Genomic DNA, 24,848 nt, shown 5'->3' with positions numbered 1-24,848 from the left:
TGACCCAAATACATATTTATCTATGCACCATTTTTCTAATATTATAGGTCCAGTTAACATATTTTCTGTAGCACCAAACCATCCGATCCCTGTCCTTGTACGATGTCGTGTCCACTGATGACAGAATTCTCCCCTTTTCATCCAGATAACGACCTCTAAACCTTTCCAGATTTTACACAAATGTGCACCAGGGATATGGGTTACAGATGATAAAGTGTCAGATTTTTAACATGCATACATTTGGAGTGAGACCCTATTTTCCGCTAGCAACCCCCCAGAATACACCACAGGGTCCTAACGCCTCTTAAAATGTTCACAGAAAAATCACAAAAATAATGATATTACTTATATAATTCTGACAAGTCCGCACTATGAGTTATCTATCTTTTTAAAATTATGCTCTGTTCAAAAAGGGGTGTGGCTTCCCACATCACAGGGTGGAATAACTGGTTTATCCACTTCCCCCAAGCCAGCTTGTTCACAGAGGCACAGCTGCCCCCCAGTTTCTCCCAAGAGGAAGCTATTTTACGACGCCCCCAATATAACATTTGCCTGAGTCCAGGACAGGCCTTTGTTCAACTCCCTGTAGTCCCCAGCTGCTCCACCCCTAATCTAATCAGAGAGGTGTTAACTCCTTTTGGCCAGGGGCAGAGTGGCTGTTGATCCAGTTTCAACTCCTGTCGGGGGTAGTTGTCAGGCAGAATTCAGTTTCATTAAACCAGGTTTCAGCTAAATGTCACTTTTTGTTCCCAGTTTTCTACATTCAAATCAAACTGACAATTTTTACCTATACATTAAATAATTACTTCCTTCAAGTCATTTCAGAATATAGTTTTACATTGTATCCACCTCTTAGCAAGACTTTCCTTGGTCTGGTTTTGTTTCATTTGTTCAGTTTTACACAAAAGTCTGGTGGTTTTAAAACGCCGGCTTTCTGATAGTGGTGAGTACTGGTAATGCAACCATTTTTGGGATTAAGAAAATGAATTCCCCACAGTTCTGAATTGCTTTTTGGCAATCAGCATTGCCATTCCCAATGGTTTCAGGCTACTGTGTGTGTAGCCCAATGGTGGTTTTAGGCAGTGCCCTCCTGTGCTCACAACATAGGCAAAAATGGGTGGCAGCCTATTCTTCATGTTTTCCCTGTGCACTCTCTGGGGAGTTCTGGCCATCATGATGTTTTCCATGCCAGTACTGCACAGTTTTATTGTAGGGCTTGGATGCATGGGTAAAAACATCCCACAGCGCTTTCTAGAGACACTGTGGAGAAAGTACAAGAGCATGTTGAGAGGATATTTGAGTATAGGAAGGAGTTGGAAAGGTTACAGAATGAGGATGACGATGAGGATAGTATGTATGTACAGAAACGGTTCCTTCCTTGTCGTAAATTGATATCCGAAGAATCACAAATTTGTATGAAAGATGCAATTAGATGGATTTCAGACATGTCGATAACTCCAGTTGAAGTATATGACACGTATAGTCAGTATATGCCAGAAATGCAGAGGAAAGTGATACAGGTAATTGTAGAGTACCTACAGGATGAATGTGTGAAAAGAAAGATTTGTTGTCCCACAAAATTATTGAGTATTTATAAGAGAGCTTTTTCACTTGTCACTTCTTCGGCTGCTTTAGCGCTCGATTTGGCTCTGTTGCTTAGTAAGCGTTCGGAGTTGCATACTTCTCAGTTGCTTATGAGAGAGGTTCCTCAGACATATTTTCCGAAAGCTGAGATTGCGGCTAATGCTGTAGCAGGTACACCTGCTTGAGAAAATTCCTGCACATTATGTGTCGCAGTTTGTTCACGTCTCATTCTCAAGACAGGAAGTGAACACCATTAGAAAATCTATTCCTGACATTAGGAAAAATCCGACAGGATTCTATAAAAAATGGAGTCTGTCTTGCAGTCCTCAGTATTTACCTTAGGTGATATTGATCTGTTATTTCCTGTACTCCTGCATGTAGATTTATGGAAACAAGTTAGGACTATAGATGATGTAGCAGGGTTAGGAGATACATGGGCTAACATAATTAGACTCAATGGAGAAAGGCCAGCTGGCGAGAGGCTGCCTCAGGTGATACTAACTTTACCTGACAGAATTATTGCTAAATTGAAAACCTTAATTCCCGAAAAGAGAATTAATTGGGACAAGCTTACGGCCTGTGTCCAAGGGAAGTCTGAGGGTGCTACCAAGTTCTTTAATCGGTTCAAACAGGTATTCTCGGATTTTAGTGGACAAGACTTAGGCACAGAGTCTAGGAAAAGATTATTTGTAGACACATTTGTGTGTGGATTGTTGCCTGACATCCAGTCGCAAATTATGTCTTCTGAGAGTGCTTGGCAAGCGAAGTCTCAATCAGAAGTGCTGCACATGGCTCAGTACTATGAGAATAGTGTCAATAATGAAAAGGAAAGAGTCGAGAAGAGAAAAGGTGATTTGAAGACAAAAGTTGTATTGCAGCAAATTGTTAGAAGTCCTAGAGGGGGTAGTTCGCAGATTAGAGGTCAGTATGTTCCGCAAGGAAGTATGCCCTTGGGTCCTATGAACATTAACCAATGTGCCTATTTTAGGCAAGAGGGTAATTGGCATGCACAATGCCCGGTCCTTCGACAAAGGTCAAATAACGCTTTTGGAAACATGGGTAGACGATCCAGAGGTCGGCCGGGTGTAGGGGGCCTTGGTAGAGGTCAGTTTGCACAGGATGAACAGCAACCTTTTTCACAGGGTTATCAGGTACCAAGTGTGGATACTAGAAACATATTCGACCATCCTTCTGCTGCTTACCTCTCTGAAGAACTTCCTTTTCATGACATTCTGTTTCGTTAGGATTGCCCGAAGCAGGGTTTGGAACCGACGCCTATTCCCGTTAATCAGAAAGGTCCCTACGTTGAGATGATAGTGGGAAATAGGAAACATCTATTCTTGATAGATACAGGGGCACAGAAGTGTTCCATTGATCCTTCTCGGGTTCCAAACATTCCACTATCAGGGTAAACCAATGTTTCTGTAGGGTTTTCTGGCACACCAGTTGTTTGTCCAGTTTCTTCGCTGGTACCTATTTCTTTGGGTCCCTTTATGGACCACTGTCCATTCCTTTGACTTCGAATTGTGGAGTGAATTTGCTGGGGTTGAATCTGTTGAAAGAATTAAATGCAGTAATTCATTGTTCTTCTGATGAGTTCGTTTGACGATTTCACCACAGCAATTTTCTGTCTCTCAATTCGTGACTAGACCTTTTCCGCCAGAATTCAGTGATGTACCAGAGAGTTTATGGGCAGTTGACGACAATGATGTCAGTGTTTTGCAGATCGAGCCTGTTAAAATAGTTCTGAAACATGGAGTAAAGCTGCCACGTATTCCACAATATAAGATTTCAGTTGAGGGTGAACAAGCTTTGAAATGCATTGTTTCCAATTTTGTGCACCGAAGGGTGATTGAGGAAATTGCAGGTAGTTTGTGTAATAGTCCAATTTTGCCCGTGTACAAGAAAGGCGATAATGCAATTCCTTTTTGTTTCATAATTGATCTACTTGCCATCAATAAGGTTGTCGCTCCGCAATTTCCAATTGTGCCTGATGTGAGGACGATATTAACTATGATTCCGGCTTCAGCTACTTACTTTAGTGTTGTGGATCTGAAGAATGCTTTCTTTAGTATTCCTATACATTCTTTAGTATTCCTATACACAAGGACAGTAGATACTTGTTCCCGTTCACCTTAGGGGGACGCTCGTTCACCTTCACCCGTGCACTGCAAGGTTATACTGAAAGTCCTAGCATCTATAGTAGGGCTTTGAAAGAACAGCTTGATACCCTTGAATTGCCCTCAACTTGTACATTGCTTCAGTATGTTGATGACTTGCTTTTGGCTGCCGATTCTGAGAGTGCTTGTAAGGAGGGCACTGTGTTATTACTTATACATCTGGCTAAACATGGACACAAAGCTTCGCTTAAAAAGTTTCAATATTGTTCTCTGGAGGTCGCCTATTTAGGCTATCTCCTGTCAAAGGAGGGAAGAAGATTGAAACCTGAATGGATAAAACTCCTTTCTGGCATGTCTGTCCCAAATACGCAGAAAGAAGTTAGAGCCTTTATAGGAATGGCTTCATACTGTAGGTTATGGATCCCGAACTTCTCACTAGTGATTAAGCCGATGTTGGCTTTGACGAAGAAGGGCATTTCTTCACCATTGCCGAGGAACATGGAGCATCAGCAAGCATTTGATATGCTTCAAACTATGAAAAGGCCTTTGTGTTGTTTGTGCATGAATGTGATGGATGTGCTTTGGCTGTATTAACACAGGAACATGGAGGGAAGAATAGGCCATGCGGTTACTTTTCTTCCGCCCTTGATCCTGTAGCAGGCACTTTGCCAAGATGTTTGCGAGCTGTCGCTGCTGCTGCTGCGTCTGTAAAGCAGAGTGAGGGAATGGTCCTAGGCCATGATCTAACCCTGATGGTGCCTCACTCTGTAGATGTTCTATTGAACAGAACTCAAACGCAACACCTCACTTCCGCACGGTTGACGAGATATGAATTGATCTTGTTTGCTCGCCACATACAAATCAAGAGGTGTTGTGTTCTTAATCCGGCTGAACTCTTACCTTTTCCGCAAGATACTGCTTGCAGTGAAGAAGAGTCACATGACTGTCTGTACACTACCGAACAAGAGACAAAGGGTAGAATTGATCTAAAGGACACTCCTTCGAATAATCCACAAGGGGAGCTGTTTTGCGATGGCTCCTGCTTCAAACCTCCGGATGGTACATCCACAGCTGCTTATGCAATCACTACATTAAGCACGGTTGTGGAAACCAAGAGAATCACGCATAACTCTGCGCAGCCCGCAGAGATTATAGAATTGACCCGAGCTTGTGAACTTCCCGAAGGGCTTATAGTAAACATATATACTGATAGTCAGTATGCCTTTGGGGTGGTTCACAACTTTGGTAGACTTTGGTCAGAAAGAGGGTTCTTAACTTCACATGGTACAAAGATTCAGCATGGCTCCCTAATAGTACAACTGCTCTCAGCGCTTGCACTCCCTACTCAGTTAGCTGTCGTGAAATGTGCAGCACATCAAAAGATTATAGATGATATAGGGAACGGGAACGCTTTCGTGCCACCAGTCTTTCCAAAGAGATGTACATTTCAAGGGTGACAGTAAATGCCTATGTAATGGATGAGGATGTTGACTCTGTAAAGGACATCCAAGCCGATGCCACACTAGAAGAATCCAAGAGATGGGCAGAGGGCTTGGGAAACTCGATGATGATGGGTGTTGGGTGGACATAGTTGAAGGAAAATGGCTACTTCCTGACGCATACGTAATGATGATGGTCGTCATGGCTCATGGCCCTACCCATATATGTGCCCGGAAACTTACACGAATGTTGGAAAAAGTTTGGGCAAATGACAAAATCTCTAAAATAGCTGAGCGTTATGTTCAGAATTGCATGATCTGCTTACAGCATAATGTGGGAAAGGGAACAACAACTCCCAGGGGATGTTTTGGTCCACCTTCTGTCCCCTTTGAGGTCATCCACTTTGATTTTATCGAAATGGAACAGTGTAATACGTTGAAATATGTGTTATTTGTCATCTGTGCTTTCAGCAAATGGGTTGAGGTTTTTCCTGTTAAAGACGCTACATCCATGACTACTGCAAAAACTATGTTAAAAGAGTATTTCCCTAAGTTTGGCCTACCAAGAGTCATCTGGTCGGACAATGGTCCACATTTTGTCGGTGCTGTAATTCTGAAGATATGTGCGGCATTGCAAATTGACAAACGGTTCAATTCGGCCAGACGCGCTCAGAGTGCCGGATTAGTAGAAAGACACAACGGCATTTCAAGAACAAGCTCGCTAAGACGTGTGCCAAAACCAAACTAAAATAACCGGACGCCTTACCGATCGTGTTGCTAGCTGTGCGTACAACCCCTCAAACTAGGACTGGGCTCTCTCCATTTGAGGTGGTAATGGGGAAACATGCGAAGATCTGGAACCTTCCGAATTGTCGGTCTTTGAAGAATGTTGAAAATGTACTTCTTTCAGATTACTGTAGTCAGTTGACTAAAAACCTGTATTTGATTTATCACCAGGTGCGAGAGGCTTTACCTGTACGATACAAGGGCCCGGGTCACAGCATTCTGCCCGGAGACTGGGTGTTAATGAAGGCATTTGAATGATCCTCTTGCCTTGCCCCTCGGTGGTGGGGCCCTTTCCAGGTCCTGCTGGTCACACAGACTGCGGTGCATGTCGCAGGTAGAAAAAAATTGGATCCACGCGACACATGTCAAGAGACTTCCACACCCGGTGCCACACGATACAGAAGAAACAGAACCCCTCACCAATACTGCAACCAACGATCCCGAAGCAGTAAACAACAACGAGAGTGCATCAGATTCTCTCTCTCAGCCCTTGAGGCCTGGGGAATCAGCCATTTTGTCTCCACACTCTCCAAAAGATTTGTTTCCCGAAACTGTTGTTCCGGATCTTGCATCTTCACTTGCTCTTGATACGTCGCTTCCAACGGGAAGTGACGACACATTGTTCTCGGATAAATCAGTACCGGGGGCAAAGAGGTACAATTTGCGTCCAAGGAAATAGATTCACGGCACGTTTCGGCTGTGCATTCCAAGAAGAAAGGAACATTGAGGGCTTGCTTTCTGACAAAGTAATTGTTCGAAAAAGGGGATTCTGTTGGCTAAGGTTGTGGAAGGACTAAGAAGTCGCTCGGACAGGAGGTCGCCAGCAAAAAAACATTGGGTTTTTTCGTTTGAAGACTGCAATGCCTGCAACCGCTACTGCTCGTACAGGACTGATAAATGACCTTGTGACCAGCAGTGAGAATGGACAAACTGTTTGGGCCCCGAAAACGTCCTGCTGTCTTTTTATAATGTCAATCGGTTTTATAATAGTAACTGTGTTAAGCTTTTGGTACCTGGAAGAAGTGCATCCATTCGAAACCTTGTTACCGACTGAAAATGTACCCACTGTCCCTACTCCTTTTGTGCATCTGCATACTTTATCTCCTAGAGACCATCAACATAGACAGAGATATTAAAACAATACATTGTTACTTATCATGAATGCTACACATGCCATTTTTAATAAATCCAACTGTTGGGTCTATTTGCATCTACCGCAACACAGGGATAAGGGGCTATGGTTGGTATATTCATCCTTTACCTTTAAAAACTGCTTGTTATGCCTCTCTTAGCGCACTATTCTTTGGCCAATAGAACGATAGCATCTCGGGGAACTTTGATGGTAGTAATTTGAATAGTTTTGAGAAACGTGTTGTTACGCCCTTGGGATGCATGCTTTTCGCAAATAGGAGCAAGCTCAACGTTGCTTCTATAAGGCCTTCTGATAGACTGTCTCGTCCTTTTCAGTCTTTGATTTTTTTTAAGATGGCTCCTATAGGCAATAAGGATGCCATGCCTCCTTCTTACACTGTTAACCATAGCCCTGATTCAGTTTCTTTCTGCATACAGCGGAATGGTACTCAGTCAATGGGAAATTTTAAAGGTTGCGCCAACATTGCAAATGTGACTGGGGAAGACAGACCTTTGTATGTAGGAGAACTTGTCTACTTTGCTTGCGGTAATGTAGCATTTCCATGGTTACCCAGGGATTGGCAGGGAACTTGTTATTTAGGCATCTTGTTACCTGGTGTATTCATAGCCAGTACTGTAGAGGTTTCAAAGGCTAGTCCACGATGGGAGGAGAATGGTGACACTGCAGCACAAGTTCTGGGAGACGTAGCAAAATCCTTTGTGCCATTTTGGGGACAAATAGCAAACTCTGAAGACATCAGGAGACTAGCGAGAGTACTGGAGAGATCCATCAACCGGACCACGGACATACTCTATAATATGACATTAGAACAGAAAGCAATAAGATTAGTAGCACTTCAGAACCGAATGGCATTAGATGTCATTCTGGCTGAACGTGGTGGAGTGTGTAAATTGGTGGGGTCCCCTTGCTGTGTTTTCGTGCCAGATTCCTCCCCAACTATCTTCAAGGCAATACAGCATCTGCACGTCCTTAGTTCAGAAGTGCATGTTCCCGAGGGAAACTGAGATCTTAGCGCTTGGTTCTGGGACTTCTTGCGATCTTGGGGTTGGAAGGTGCTTTCGGTCTTGCTGATCATTTTGGGAATTCTGTTGTTTCTTTGTTGCTGTATACAGTGTTTACCTAGTATATGTTCGATGCTAGGGGGATGTTGCGCACAAGCGATAGGTACAATAGGACACAAGGTATACGCCCAGGATAAGAGTTCCAAACAGTATGTGCTGGAAGAGATTTTGATAGATGATCTAATGGCAATAGATATTTCTGACAATGATTCAGGGTGTATGGATATTGAGACGTGGAGTTGTTCGTGAAGTGACCAGAAGTAGTTTAGTGCTTGGCATAGGCCAAAAGGAGGGTTTGTCGAACTGGAAATTATATTGTGCCTCCTATTTGTATGAATATATATATATTGGCCTACGCCAAGCTGCTTATAAGCCACTTGCGAGGAGATCCGCGTTGCAAGGTCTTGACCTTAGATCAGTGTAAGAGTCACCCTGTGTTCTAAGATGGAGGACAATGACATTCTGAATGTAACATGGCCGTCTTGACCTCTGTGTATAAACTAATGTATAACTTGCCTGAAGGCTACATGTTGGGGTCATGAACTGAGACTGTGTCCTTCGCTGACCTGTGTGTAGAGGATTACTTGCGCCAACGAAGCTAATCCACGAGCATATGTTAAACACAATGGGCCTCATCACAAGGTTGGCGCTAAAAATCTGGCCGTACCGGCATGGCGGTAATAACATGTCCGGCTTGGCACCAACCCGCAAATAGCGGATGATCAAGAGTGCATGGGCGCGCGCATCCCTGCATGCCGGTTACGCCCGTACCGGCATGACGGTAACGACCCCCAAACTCCACACAACGGCATCGACCAATACGCACAGAACGGCTCCGCCCTCGGCAACCCCTAAATACTGTTACCGTTATTAACATAGTGCAAATAACGGGTGCGTTAATACCGGAACCGGAAGTAACGTCATCGCGCCAGAACAGGAAATGCCATGGCGGCCATCTTTAAAAACACAATCCATTGCCATTCTCCACCTACAGGACCCTCTACACCCCAACTCCCAGGCCACCACGGACAACATGTCGAAAACCACCCGGAGAGGCACGGCCTGCCTGCGCAAATCGCGTTTCACAGACGATGAGCTGAACATGTTGGCTGACACCCTTGTGGCAAATGCCGAAGTGGTGTTCTGCAACGACCTCAGGCGTCCAGCCCAGCTCAAGAAAAAGGCCATCTGGGAAGAAGTTGCCCAGAAAGTAAGTGCAGTCGGCACCACCGCACGCACAGTGCGTGATTGCAAAAAACATTGGGACGACCTCAGGCTGAGAGTCCAGCACATATTATCAGCTAATCGGAGCCAGGGGCTGGCAACAGGAGGAGGACCACACTCCCCACTGAAATTGGCCAGATGGGAGAAGACCTGCAGCTCCATCATAGACGTGGAGTCCATCAAAGGAGTCGGTGAAGCAGAGCTTGGCGGGCCAACATCGGCAGATGAAGGTGAGTGTCCCTACTGAAACAGTAAAAATAATCATAATCATCCTCCCCCAAATGTGGCTGCTACACCAGCCAACAAATGGGCCATCATGCACACCTACACATATCCATGTACACATTCTGGGTCTACCACCATCCCATCCCAATGCATGTTGCGGTCATACACGAATACACCCACAAGACACATTTCATGGGCATGTGCCACCCAGGACGACCCTCCCAAAACACATCAATGTCCAACTGCATCCAACAATGCGTACATGTGGACACGACTACGCTATCAAAATCCACTCTTCAACATTGCATGTACACAGTCCCCTACAAAGCCACGAATGCAACTGATCAGATGGTGCCACATGTCCAATGACTAATGCATGCACAATGCAAGCGGAACAATCACTGATATCCTGCCACTCTCTGTCCCCCACAGGTACGGATGCTGACAGTGATGAAGCGCAAGGGAGTGCACAATGCACAACACCAGCCAAAAGGCCTAGAAGGCAATCTACTGGCACAGGTCCATCAACCTCAAGTGGACCAAGGATGGGCCATGCGGAAAGCGGGCCAAGAACCAGTGCAAAAACAGCACGACAGACAAGTACACAGGACGAGCTGACACCTGCACCTGCATCCGTGGTCACACCATCCACACTGGCTGAGGACACAGCAGGCATGGAGGATGGCACACATTCTGCTGCTGCCAGCACAATTGGGGAGATGGCTGCATCGGCAGATCATAGTGTTGATGAGGTAGCTGGGCCGGACAATGAGGGTTGATGCAGGACTTGTCCACTCAGAGCCTGTAGTGCACACACCAAGCCCGCAGGCCACCCCACAGGACACACCTCAGCGGGACTCATCCGACCAGGGCAGCCATGGACAGTGGTCTCCGGCCATGCACAGCCCCATGATCCATGCTGTGCCACCACATCACCCACCGACCACAACCCACACTGCCATACGGGACCTTGAGGGACATCTCCCCAGGATGGAGGCCCGGCAGGAGGTGATGCAAGGCTATGTGCAGCAGTACCTTGCTGAAGGGGAGACAACACGCCATATTATCCAGGACAGCACCGCGGCTGTTATCCAGGCCATTAACTCAAGTGCACAGCAAGTGCGTGATGGCTTCAATGCCTTGGGTCAGATCCTCACCAGGATTGCTGACCACATGGACCAACTGCAAACCCTGCCCCTTGGATCACAGCCATCTGGGTCATCCGCATCATCCACGCCATCGGGCTCGAGGCAGACCAGCCCGTGCGCATGTCCCTGCGGAGTTCGCGCCACTCAGAGATCCAACCGCCACCTCCTAAGGGGGCTCAACAGTAGCAGGGCCACCCTGCATAATCCCTTTGGGCATACATCCAGACACATGTCGTGCCATAGTTGACTTTGGGTGTTAGGGGGTGGGTGGAGGGTGGTGGTGGGTGTAGTGTGTAGTACTGGGGTGGTTGGTGGCATGGGAGTAGGTTGGGGGAGGTGGAGGGGTGGTGGGTGAAGTGTGTAGTACTGGGGTGTTTGGCGGCATGGGAGTAGGGTGGGGGAGGTGGAGGGGTGGTGGGGGCGTGGATTGTTGAATCCTGTTGTACTTAATTTGTCACAAATACACCAGTTGTGTAACAAACATCACATGAGTGGACATTGCTGATTTTTTGTATGTCAATTTATTGCTTCATGGTGATTCGTGCACATGTGCCCACACAACCAGTGCCCACAGTACACAACAAATGGCACCCTCTGAATTAAAGTACATCAGAATGATTGGTCTATGACCATTTTGCGCACTGCGCGACCCTCACAAGTTTCGCGTCCTGGTCTATGTCCTACTTCTACTCCTTCCTCTCCTTCTACTTCACCAGGTGGTGGCAGCTCCACGTCAGGTGGCAGGGGTATGTTCCGCCGGATGCACGTGTTATGTAGGATTACACATGCCGTGATGATCTTGCCCACCTTCTCAGTCCCATATATGAGTGCCCCTCTCGACCTGCTGATGCAGCGAAACCGTGCCTTCAAAAGGCCAAACGTCTGCTCAATGACCACGCGTGTACGTGTATGTGGACGATTGAAGTCCTCCTCGTGCCTGTTCTGCGGGTTCCTGACAGGGGTGAGTAGCCACGGCTTCAGGGGATATCCAGCATCACCTACATGGGAGCAGAAGGAGGTATGTGTGAGGGTGAGGCTCAGTTGACAGGTGTGCTCAGCCTGTACATCATTCAAGTTCATATGCACTCGTCATTGGCAGCCACATCCACATGACTGTCAGCCCTGTACAGTGCATGCCAATCCATAGAGGGAGCCTTGTGTGACATACACGACCTAGGGTCCTAGGATTTTAAAGCACCAGGCAATGTATGTCTTGGCTAGGGTCATTTTGCATGCAAATGTGAGGGCTGTGTGTCGGCGGATGACTTAAGAAACTACCATTCCCCCCAATCCATCTGCCCCCACGGCCCAGAGGGCATTCCCCTTGCATATGCATGTACCTCCCCCCCAATCCATCTGCCCCCATGGCCCAGAGGGCATTCCCCTTGCATATACATGTACCTCCCCCCCAATCCATCTTCCCCCATGGCCCAGAGGGCAGACTCACCCAACAGCCAGCCACTTCGAACAACGTCTCCTTCCATGTAGCGGGGTAGTGAGGAGTTCCGCAGCACCATGGCATCATGCGTGGATCCTGGGTATCTGGCACAGCAATGTGTTATTATCTGGCTGGCATCAAACACCATCTGCACATTGATGGAATGGAATAGCTTCCGATTGCGGTACACCGCCTCGACGGCATGTGGGACTACCAACTCTACATGGGTACAGTCGAGGGCACCAATTACATTGGGCATGCCTGCCAGTGCATGGAATGCTATTTTGGTGGCATTTGCCTCCTATGGTGTCCTTGGTAAGGATATGTAGGCATTTGCATGCTTCAGTAGTGCATCCAGCACTTGGTTTAACACAACAGACAAGCATTATTGGGACATGTCATGCATTTTGCCCACTGTGTGTTGATAAGTGCCTGTGGCCAGGAAGTGAAGCACAGATGCCACCTTCAGCAAAGGGGGGATGGCTTTGCGGATGTTGATCAGGCTGACCAAGTCATCCTGTATTAATTCCACTATGCTGGTGATGGTGTCTCTGTCCAGGCGGTACAGGGTGTGGATCTGTGCTGGGGTTAAGTCAAATGGATTGTCCCTTATACGTGGGATTGTTGGCTGTCTGTGGGGAGCGACTGCCTGCACTGATGGGATTTGCTGGGCATGTCTCACCCTCCTTCTCCTCCAGCGTCTCCTCTGTGTTTCCTGTTGTACTGCCTGCTCAGGCTTGTCCTCCAGGCCCAGTATGGCAAGTACAAGTTGTAGCACTTTGCTTCGGAGGGGGGTGTGGTGTGTGGGTGTGCTCCTTTTGTGCTGACCCTGGATCCATTGCCTCCACCTGTGCTGATTGAGTGCACCTGTGGCACTTGGTTACACAGCAGTTTGCTGTTTATGGGTGGTCCGCGATGCCGGTATTGCCGGCATCATGGTGGCCCTTCTTACCGGCATCTCGATGCCGGTATGTACTTGTACGTGTGACTCATGGTGTCCCCTTCTTTGCGGCATGCCGGTATTAAGGCCTCCCCATCTGCGCGCGTGCCCGCATGCCAGTACGGTGGTGCACGGCCACAGCGGGTCCTTGACGATGCCGGTAGCAACGGCATCTAGGGTCATGATACACCGGCCCGGTAATGGATGCCGGTATTGCCTTACCGGTGCCGTTCTTACCGGAGCGCCAACCTTGTGATGAGGACCAATGTATTCAAATACCGAAATGTGAACACTTGTTTGACTACATTGTATAAAACTGTTTGAGAAGGTTTAACATGAAATCCTAAGATATACTGTTGCCATTGAGTCTTGTTAGTGAATATATTAAAGGTAAACCCTTAATGTACCAATGGACGAATTCGGCACAAACCCTAGATCCGTAATGTATTAACTTATATTAACTTGGAAATGGGTTGAACATCATGATTTCGAGGATATAAAGAGTGTGACTATTCAATGAACACCAAACTGAGCTGGAGTTCGCTGTGTTGTACTGAGGGCCGATAGCTATCTGTTGCTTTGTCCTTTGAAACTGTTCAGTATAAAATAAAGATCTTTTGTATGTTCCTTTGTAACCCGCGTTTGGTGTATTTCCTTTTGGGGTACTCAGCCTCGATATCTTCTTTTTGTTTTCACAGCATGAATTGTCTATTTCCATGTTATATGACTACAACATCAATATATATCTTCCAGAACTCAATGTGATGAACCTATGCATTTGCATCAGCAAATAGATGTTTTTTCTCCTATTGTGCCATACATATAATTGTAAAACTCAGAGCAAAGAGAGCTCCAGTTGCCGCACTGCACTTTTGTAGATATAAATGGTTTTGAACTGAAAATAATTCTGCTTTAAAGCAATATTCATAGATTCCAGGATCAAATGAAACAAAAACTCTCCACCCGATTATCCCTCTATAATGGTACATTACAGAGCTGCAGCTTGTGATAGGTTGGTATATCATGCAACAACTTCAAAAGTCTCTGAAAAGTGTGACTCCAGAAGAAGCTATTTCTCTTCCATAGTCTGCACTGTCTGTGTGCTGTATTCCTGAGATAGGTTGACATTTTTTTGCCATAGTTTTCCAAACGACATCAGGAAACGTTTACAATCAGAACCACAAGCAGATAATTGCGCTTTCTGATGGATCCTAAAATGGTCTGTGATTTTAAGTAACACATACATTGTGGGAATAAGTGGTTTATCAATATTTAGATATTCCACTTCCTGTACTGTAATATCATGTTGGTCATAACTCCTCTGAATGATCCTGTAAATTAGCTTTTGAAGATCAGGAGTAGAACCCCTAGATCATTTAGTCTTCCATTCTTCCACTTGTATGAGGTCAAAGAGGATTTTTCAAATATTGGTGTTTGCTGAGAAGGACCAACAAACCACCTTTGTTGGCTGATGATTGTTCATTAAGGATTCAAATCTCATTGTTTTAATTTGCGCCCGGGGACTAGCGCTCAGCCATTCAGGGGAATGGAAAAGTGGACGGGAACAAACTGTCTACCACCGTTTTATACAGCCACCTCAGACCCTTCTCTGGTGCAATCTTGATTGTGGGAGGCAACAGGGAGCTTCTCCCTATTGCCTTCCCATGCCCCCACCTGAACACCCCCAAAGACATCCTGCACCCTTCCAGCACTCTTTCCCTCCCTCTGCACCTTCCTTCCGGATCAGAGCACTTTCCCAAGCGTGGCCACCACCTTAGAAATAGAAAAGAGACTAATTGTCTTTTCTATTCATTATGGAGGTGGCCATCCTGTTACTTTTTTTTTTCTTATGGGAGATTGGGCTCGCACAATATGCCTGGACCCGTCTCAGTGAAAGAAATAAAACCATGCCTTCCTAGGATCAAGCTAGCGGGCTGTTACCACCCATGTAAACCCCCCAATGCGGGGGTGATATCTCCATTAATTAAACCCCTATATTTCTGAGGTCTAAAGATCACCTGATCATTTTGGATGAGAGACTATTTTTCCGATGTCTTTAATGCAGCTTTCTTGAAAATTGCTACTGATGGAGAAACCATGCAATGCAGCGGAATAAACGCAGTTTTCCATTTCAAACCTGTCACAGAGTCACAACTAATGATGTCATGATTTTGAAAGTTGCCAGCTGTAAAGATATTTAATTATTCTATTTATTTATACATTTTTATAATGCCCAGAAAATGGGGTATCACAGCATTTGTTACTGAGTTGCAAATAAGCAGATATAGTAGATACAAACATTCATGGATATTTGCATTACTTAAAAGGACAGGTTTTTGCTGGCTTTTTGAAAGAAGCGAAGGAGGGTTCATTTCTGATGTAAGCAGGCAGGGAGTTTTCAGATTTCTGGTGCTGTGATGCAGAAGCTGACCCCTCCTGCTCTCTTATTTTAGAAGCGAGGGGTAGCAAGTGAGTGTTGTGAGTGTTTGAGTGCTACTGTTATTGAAGAAGAGATATTTAGAGACTACCCTAAATATCATTTGTCTGATTCAGTCCAGCCTTGCCTATCACTCATATAGAGCTGCGTAGATCTCTCCCCCTAAGCCAAGAACCAGGCCGGTGTACAGAAAGAATATATATTTATTGAATAATATGTCCAATGAAGATTTGCACCAAACGATTACACGTCACCTTCTCTGTGACTCTGTGGCACAAATCAAAGCTTCAATAGAAAAGCTCACTTTTTGGAATTTCATTTTTGGGTCTCATGTACATGGAACACAGACCAACTAAACAGTTCAACCCTTCTGTCCCACAAAGCCCCCGGAATGTCAAATTTAAACAATACCATGGAACATTTACAAAATCATCAACTTGGTAATCCTTTTCTGAAGTTGGATTTAAATTGCGTTGCCAATGTTAATTTGTGTGACATACTTTCTCCCACGCATTGCGCTTGATTTAAAATCTCCCTGCGTGCATGTCAAAACTAGCAATGTGAAAGCACATCAAACATTAAAAAACGGCACATTTATCATACATGGAACCTTTTCCTCCTTCACCCTGAAGCAATACAACATCTCCCTTCTATCAGGGTCGATTTTCCACACTCAAGATAGAGTGTATATTTCAATTAGGGACTTCACTTCATTTCATTTAGCAAGCCACTTCCCTGCCCCAACACCTAAACCCCTGACATTCAATGTACATTAATCACCCCTCTGCTCTATGGCTAGGTCTGAGAAATGGTGAACAATTTAGGAATTTCATTGTTTGGGCGTTGGGAACGAAAAAGAATATTCAATCATTTGGAATGACTACAACTTGAATTATCGCTTCGAAAGGGGGCGAATGTTTAAAACTCCCCTGAGCTCCCCCAATGTACAATGACTATATGGGAGTTAATTACATTATTAGTCAGTAAAATATGCGATGGGTGTACTCAGTATGTCCCCCCACCCACTAATTAATAGGAAGATATTAACTCAAACAGATCACCAACACACTTGGTTCTGTTGAACAATTACTTACATTGGATCTCTGGGTTTGATGCTCAGGAAAGACATAAGAATTTCTGGACCCTCTCTAGGGGAACACAGGCATCTGCTCAGGCCCTTCAGTCGGGTAAATCCACCAGCATTCATCCCTCTATTTTGCTCGCCTTGCAGAGATTCCAGCATATGTCTCTGTTTCCCTGGTCGCATTCAGCAATCTCATAAGCAGTTCCAACCCAGGTAGTGTCAGGCCGTCTCCCATGCACTGTTAAATCTCCATCAATCTTTCCACCCAGATGATTTAAGGCAGCTCTTTTCATTTCCCAGGCAGATCTCTGATTTCTATTGTGCAACACCTTATAAACCAAACTTCACACCCAAAAGAATGTTGCAATTATCATATGCCTGCTTATTGGCTATTCCTTTTAATTGGTCAACTATTATCCATCCCCTTCTTGCAAGGCTGCCCCCTCTGTTCTGATTGACCCTTTCAGTTTAAGGGGATCAGTCCACTCACTCATATTTACTTTTTACACATTTACATGTTTGCACTGAAAAAGATTCCACATGCTTTCTCTAATGTCTAATGAACCTAACAATATGTACATTTTCGAATTCTACTCATCCTGCCATACTTAATAAGATGTATCTGGTGTCCACATAATGTTGCAAATGCGAATCACAGATTTTCATGGATAAATCAAAAATTATAACAGTTCTCAACATAAGATTTTCTAACCAGATATCTCATTTATTAAACTATCACCTCACCATATATTAAACTATCACCATGTTATTAAAATACACCACACATATGCGTGATATGGTTGAACAGGTCGCGCCATTGAAATTGAAATTGGTGACAAAAAACGATAACCATTTCAAATGGTATGATGGGGAGATTAATAAATTAAAATTGGAAAAAAGAGCTACGGAAAGGAAATGGCTACAAAATCCCACACCCAATAATAAAGACAATTGGAAATGCTTAAACTATAAAATATAGGAAAGACATAAGAGAAGCAAAGGCAAACTATTATAATGAGGACATAGCAGCAGCTTCCAATTCCACAAGTACAATTTTTGAGATCCTCAAAGGCATAGAAAAACCTGGGGTGCTTACTCCCCCTTTTGCACCCACAAAGGAATATTGTGATGTCGTACAAGAGGCATTTGCAGCCAAGATAGAGAAGGTGAGAGATAATATTATCATCTCAAGAGAAGCTTCTGGCAAGAAAGGGTATCTAGTGGACCATTCCAAGTTAGGTGAATCAGCCAGCTTCAGTTTTTCACCAGTCTTAGAAGAAGAGATGTCCTCAGTACTGTCTAAAATGAAGCCAACGCCGTGTGCAGAGAACATCTTACCGACAAAAGTCATTTTGGACAATAAAGAACTATTCTCTCCAGTTCTCACCAAGATAGTAAACGCCTTGTAAAGTGCCTAGGGAAATTAAACAAGTGACCATCCATCACACCTTTGGTCAAAAAGGCTGGCCGGGATCCTAAGGACCCTGGTAATCTACGCCCGATCACAAATTCTACTTTTATCTTGAAGATTCTTAATAAAACAGCGACTAGTCAATTGCAGAAGCACATTGAAGCTCAGGGAATGCTGCATGAGCAGCAGTCAGGTTTCAGGGCGGCTCACAGTACTGAAACCGCTATGTTAGATCTACAGAATCATATGCTAGAAACTGTGGACAGAGGCAAAGCAGGGATTTCGATGCTGCTAGATATTAGTGCAGCTTTTTACTTGGTGGATCATCGGTTACTGCAAAATGCTGTAGATAAGATAGCAGGTTGTTCTACGGCCGGAACTGGCATGGCTTTGATCATTCCTCAAGGACCGGTGAGCCAGAGTACATTGGGGAGAGAAATTCTCAGAGGCTGAATCCATTATCTTTGGAGTACCCCAGGGTGCAAGCCTATCCCCACTGCTATTTAATCTTTACATGAGAAGTCTCTGTGATCTACTGGAAAGCATCGGCGTATTCTTTATGAATTACACTGACGACACTCAGTTAATTCTCGAACTAGAATGTGACTACCGTAAGGATAGCGAAAAGAAAGCAGAAGTCTACAACATCATAGACCACTGGATGCAACAGCACTGGATGTGTCTGAATAACACAAAAACTGAGCTAATAACTTTCGGAACAAGCCAGGCTAGAGTTAAACTAGGAGATGAATACAAAGTATTTGTCATTAAAGAGGCAAACATCCCAGTAATGACCCATGTTAAAATGCTCGGGATGATGGTTGAATCCTCAGTAGGGTGAGAGGTACAGGTCAAGTACCTTAACAAGAACAATGCCTATTACCTACGCCTACTGAGGGCTATCATACCATTCCTGAACAAGGAAAACATGGCTACCATCGCCAGGGCGATTATTCTGTCACGACTAGATTATGGCAACAACCTGTTGCTTGGAGCTACCAAGAGGGAAATTGACAGATGCCAAGTAATGGAAAATGATGCAGTCCACATAATAAAGAGAATTAAGAACAGAGAGCATATAATGGTAGGAAGAAAATCCTTACACTGGCTCAAAACTGAGGACAGAGTCACATTGAAGTCAATGACAATAGTGCACAGGTGCTTATTTGATGAGGCACCTGCCTATTTTAAAAAACAATTCTCATGATACACCCCCCCAGCGACATCTAAGATCAGCCAATCAGGGCCTGCTCAATGTGCCGCGTTTTAAGCTGGCCACGGGCCTTGGCAGATCCTTTCCAGTGCAGGCAACACAACAATGGAACAAGCTGCCCCCGCACTCCGACTGGAGGAAAACTATCAGACATTTAGGAAATTGCTGAAAACTCACCTGTTCCAGTGAGCTGTCTTAACTTGATAAAGATCCCGCTAGTATCTTTACTAATTGTTGTTGGCCTGTCCCTTTGTTGTATTGTCCTTTTTGTTTACCGCATCCTGATGCCTGCGGGCTTCCGGCACGTTACAAGCATACAAACATAAACATAAACCGAATCTCTGCATTCTGACATTTTCAGGAGATTTAATACCACATTTTAGGGTACAACTTTTGTTCCCAAGGTCGAAGAGTTGAACTATTAGTTCATTAGCTTTGCCATGATATCTAGGTCATCTTTCTATGACTTAAGGTTCCTGGAAAAATCAACAAAATCTGATATTCAATGTAAACTAATGGCAAAATAATTAAATATATGCATATTCTGTTTTGATGGTGCAATACGTTTTGCTTCACTTACTCAACCTGAGCCCTAGGCATCTGCTTTCTTTGTTGACTCAGGCTGGTGTAAATCACTTAACATTCAGGATTGTCAAAGGCTGGGATAACAGATGCTAAAGTGATCTTATCTCGCTGTCAAAATGGGTTTCTGTCCTCATGCAAAAATCTTGAAAGCAGACCATCCCCCCAGTCAGCCCAGAGAGTGACCACATACGTTCTTGAATTTTGGGGATTTTACAGAGTTCAACTCATTAATAGTGGCTGTTCAGTTGACCCAGCAACACTAATACATTCCTCTGTCATGCATGAATACAGCCTCATCTCTGGCCCTGTCACATCAAAGCAAAGGTCTTTCAGATGGAGAGCCTGGCATATGATGGGAGAAGGTCACTTTTTAACTTCCAGGGGCACAGTCTTTGGACTCACACAGTCCTGCTGTGCTCTGAATAATAGAAACATATGCCTTACAATCGGTCACATTTATTCTTCATGTAAGGCCTTTTCAACATCTTGCATCATGCCATCAATGTTCATATTCATATCCTCATATGTACATTCACTGGCCTCTGGCCATGGAGATTTGTTTTCCCATATGTATATTCTTCTTAGCTGAAAAAGTACCAATATTCCACTTCACACACTATGTCTTTAAATGGTTTAGGCCAGGGAGTTCAACTGGCGCACAGTTCCTTTCTGTCCAAGCCACACAATGGGCCTCATTACACGGATTGAAGTAAGGGAATAACGATACCGGTAAGGGAATACCGGTATCGTTAAAAACCCTTCCCAATTACGAACCGGCCAACCGCAATTAGCGGCACCGCTAAGAACGGTGCCACTAATCGCGACCAGTCCGCGGGCGCACAACCCCTCATCCCGTAAATAGCAGCATGCCGCTATTAGCACCCCATCAAAAGCCATGCGGACATGCTAATAGTGGCATGGAACAGCCCCAAAAAGCCCATACCAGCATGGCGCAAATACCGGCATCGCAAACCACTCGCTAAGAGAAATTAGCAGTGTTCCCACCTGCCACAGGTGGACACAATCAGCACAGGTGGAGGCAATGGAGACTGTGGCAGCACAAAAGGAGCACACCAAACCCCTTCCCACACCTCTTCCCACACCAAGATGGTTCCAATACTAGCAGTATTACATGGGCTGGAGGACATGATTGCATTGCAGCACCAACAACAGCAGGCAGCACAGAGGAGACACAGAAGGAGGAGGAGGAGGGCGAAACAGGCGCAGCAAGCCCCACCAGTGCACCTAGTAATATCACAGAGGCAGCCAGCAATCCCCAGGATCTGAGCCAGTCTATTGAACCTAACCCCTGAGCAGATACACACCCTGTACCGTCTGGACCGGGATACCATCACCAGCATCATGGACATGATACATGATGACATTGTGAGCCTCATAGACATCCGAACTGCCATCCCCCCTCTACTGAAGGTGGTAACTGTGCTCCACTTCCTGGCCACAGGCACCTACCAGCATACAGTAGGGCAGATGCATGGCATCTCACAACAGTATTCTCATGCACGAGGACTCAGGTGCTCGATGCCCTCCTCAAACACACAAGTGAACACATATCCCTGCCATGGACTGCCCAGGAGATCTCCCACATCAAAGTTGGCTTCTATTCACTGGCAGGCATCCAAAGTTGCATCAGGGCCATCAACTGCACCCATGTGGAATTCGTGGTCCCACATTACAATGAAGCAGTCTACCGAAACAGAAAGAAATTCCACTCCATCAATGTCCAAATGGTATGTAACTCAAACAAGATAATCACACATTGTTGTGCCCGATATCCCGCATCAACCCATGATTCAATGGTCCTGCGGAACTCAACGATAACACGCTACATGGAGCGACAAGCCGGACAACGTTTGTGGCTACTTGGTGAGTAGCAGGGCAAGCACATGGAAGTGTGTTGTGGGTTGTGATTGGGGGGGAAGAGATGCATACTCCAACTGGGTGTGATTGTGGGGGGAGAGATGCATACTCCAACTGGGTGTGATTGGGGGGGGGAGCATACTCCAACTGGGTGTGGACTGTCGTCTCTAGAACAAATGGACATACAGATGTAGGCCAATGTTCACCAAGGTAGGCCACAATTCACCGGAAACAAAACAACATGCAATTTGAAGCAGCACAAGATTGAAAACAATCCAAGATGCCAAACATGACACATCCATCCACATGCACATTGCAAATCATAGAACACCCCATATGACACAAATCAGCAACATGGCACCAATATTCGATTAGAAAATGTGCGCTGCACAACATCAATACAGCTATGCGCCCTTGAGTGCATGCGAAGGGATCACCTCTAGCCATAGTGCTGAACCACACCCCACACCACTACTGAAGTGACGGTTCACAGCATGGCGACATCGATTTCAGAATGATAGTACACTAGCAGTGTGGTACCAATTGTGCCTGGGCCCAGGAACACCTAAGACCTGTCCACAACCCAGGACATGTCAATTACTGGCTGAGGCATGCATGGTGCATGCCCACTTGCATGGACTAGCTCACCTCCTCACATTGCAGTTACACAGATCGTCTCCATGCATGCTGGGATTCGTGGATGCCAATCACAATGCAAACTGGATTAGTGTGATATGTACAGGTTGCACTTGAGGTGAACAGTAACACGTCCCCATTGTTCAACCCATGCAGGTGATGCTGGCTGTCCCCTGAAGAGGTGGCTCCTTACCCCTGTACGGAAGCCACAGAACAGGCACGAAGAGGAATACAATTGTGCACATACCCGTACCCGCGTCGTGATTGAGCAAACATTTGGCCTCTTGAAGACACAGTTCCGGTGCCTAAGCAGGTCGGGTGGGGCTCTCCTGTACGGCCATGAGAAGGTGGCCAAGATCACCATGGCATGTGTCATGCTGCACAATATGTGTATCAGAAAATGCAACCACCTGATGAGGATGATGATGGGGATGAGGAGGGATGAGGAGGGAGGGGACGGGGCTGCAGGTCATGCAATAGGCGATGCCCAGGAGGGACGCGATGTGCGTCAGCATCTGATCAACCAAATATTCTGAATCACATGGTTCAACTCTGTTCGATGGATGTGGGTATCAGTGCATTGGTGTTTGTGGTGAAGCGCACAATGGGCCCTTTCCCCCAATAAAGTTCAAATACACAATGATGAAGTCCAAGCCTGTGTCTTAACTTGTCACCAGTGTATTAAACATATTTTGAGAAGAAAAAGTGCATGGCCCCGAATATGCAACCACCCTTTCCTCCCTCCCCGCTACCCCCACAACACTCCCAAAACACCCTTTCCCCCCTCCCCCACAACACTCCCAAAACACCCTTTCCCCCCTCCCTCCACAACACCCCCATGTGTGGCTTGCACAACGTTGGTGTCCTGCTGCACATGTGCCAGCTAGATCCTGCTGGCCCTACTTCCCATGCCCATCACCACCATTAGGAGGTTGGGAGGGTGTGCGCCTCATGGTGATCAAGGAGCGGCGGCGGGGGCTTGTCTGCCTTGATCTTGCAGAGGAGGAGGTGCCTGGTTGTTCCTGTGGTGGTGGTGGGTACTGTCGGTCAATTGCGTCCGCTATGCGGTTGAGGACCTGCCTCAGTTGTGCCATCTCCTCGCAGAGCCTGTTGGTGCAGGCTTCCATGCCCTCCCTCGACTGCCTAGCATCCTCCCTGAACTCCTCCCTCAGACGGGCTGCCTCATCTACATGCTGGCCAACCAGCGCTGTAATATCCTCCTGGCGCTGCCTGATGGTGGCCAGGTCATGGCCACTGTGTCCAGCTCGTGGGGTGGCTGCTGCACCTTGGTGTATGTCTCAGCCATCAGGTGAGGGCAGCTGTGGGCTCTAGCACCCTGCCATGGTCTCGTCGCCAGACTGGCCATGGCTACTGGATCGTGGTGTTGGCCGTGGGCTTGCTTCTCTGTATCCTGGGGGACTGGGGGTCTGCATTTGCATGGGCAAGTCACTGTCTCCTCCACGTCAGGCAGCAGCCTAGTGGCTGCTGCCTCACCAGTCGAACTGGTGGCAACAGAGAGTGGGCCCTCCGTAGGTGTTTCCTGTGTTGGGGGGATCACAGCAGTGGGTTCAGCAATTGTTGCAGCCGTAGCTTCAGGTCTTTGTGCAGTGGCTCTCTTGCTGTGTTTGCCCCTCTGCAGGTGCTCACTCCTCCCTGTGCCCCTTGATGTGGTGGTGGTGTTGCCTGTCTCCTGTGCCTTGGCTTGTTTTTTGGCAGGGGGAGCCTGTGTCGCAGTGTCCTGCCCATCGCTGTCGGTCAGTGAGCCTGTGAGGACAAAGAGGTGGATGGCATTGGTGATGGTTCAACGTGCTTCATGCAGATTTTGTTCATCATGCTGTTCTGTGCATTGGGACTTCATTGGTGGGTATTCAGGTCATTGGGCTGTTGGGTGGGTCATCCATGCATGGGTCTGTGTGGCACATGTCTGTGTTGATGCGTGCATGTGTGTGTGTTGGGGTGTGACACTCACATGGGCAGGGTTGTGTGCATGTATGTTTGCGGCCGCATCCATGAGGTGATTCTGGGCTCACATTTGTGGGGTAGCTCACCTTTCACAGTGCATTGTTTCATGTGTACACTCACCTCCATCTGATGTTGTGGGCGCACCATGTCCCCGACTTCCTCTATGGATTCTACGCCAATCGTGCTGGCGCAGGTCTCCTCCCACTCCCTGAGTTTGATGGGGGAATCAGCGCCACCTCCTGTGGCCATGGCCAGTTTACGATTTGCAGACAGTATGCTGCGGACCCGGAGATCGTCCCACCACTTCCTGCAGTCTTTAACGGTGCGGGTGGTGGTGCCCACCGCACTGACTTTCTGGGCCACCTCTGCCCAGGTGGCCTTTTTTTTAATCAGGGTCTCACGCCGCATGTCAATCACGAATACAACATCCGCGTTTGCAGCAAGGGTCTCCGTCAGCATGATCAGCTCCTCATTTGTGAATTTCTCCTTGCGCTGGCGATCTGCTGTTTTCTTGATTGCCTTGG

The sequence above is a fragment of the Ambystoma mexicanum genome, chromosome 9 (assembly GCF_040938575.1).
Source record: "Ambystoma mexicanum isolate Mex_15411 chromosome 9, UKY_AmexF1_1, whole genome shotgun sequence".
NCBI classification, from domain to species: domain Eukaryota; kingdom Metazoa; phylum Chordata; class Amphibia; order Caudata; family Ambystomatidae; genus Ambystoma; species Ambystoma mexicanum.
Note: the sequence above shows the minus strand (reverse complement) of the source record.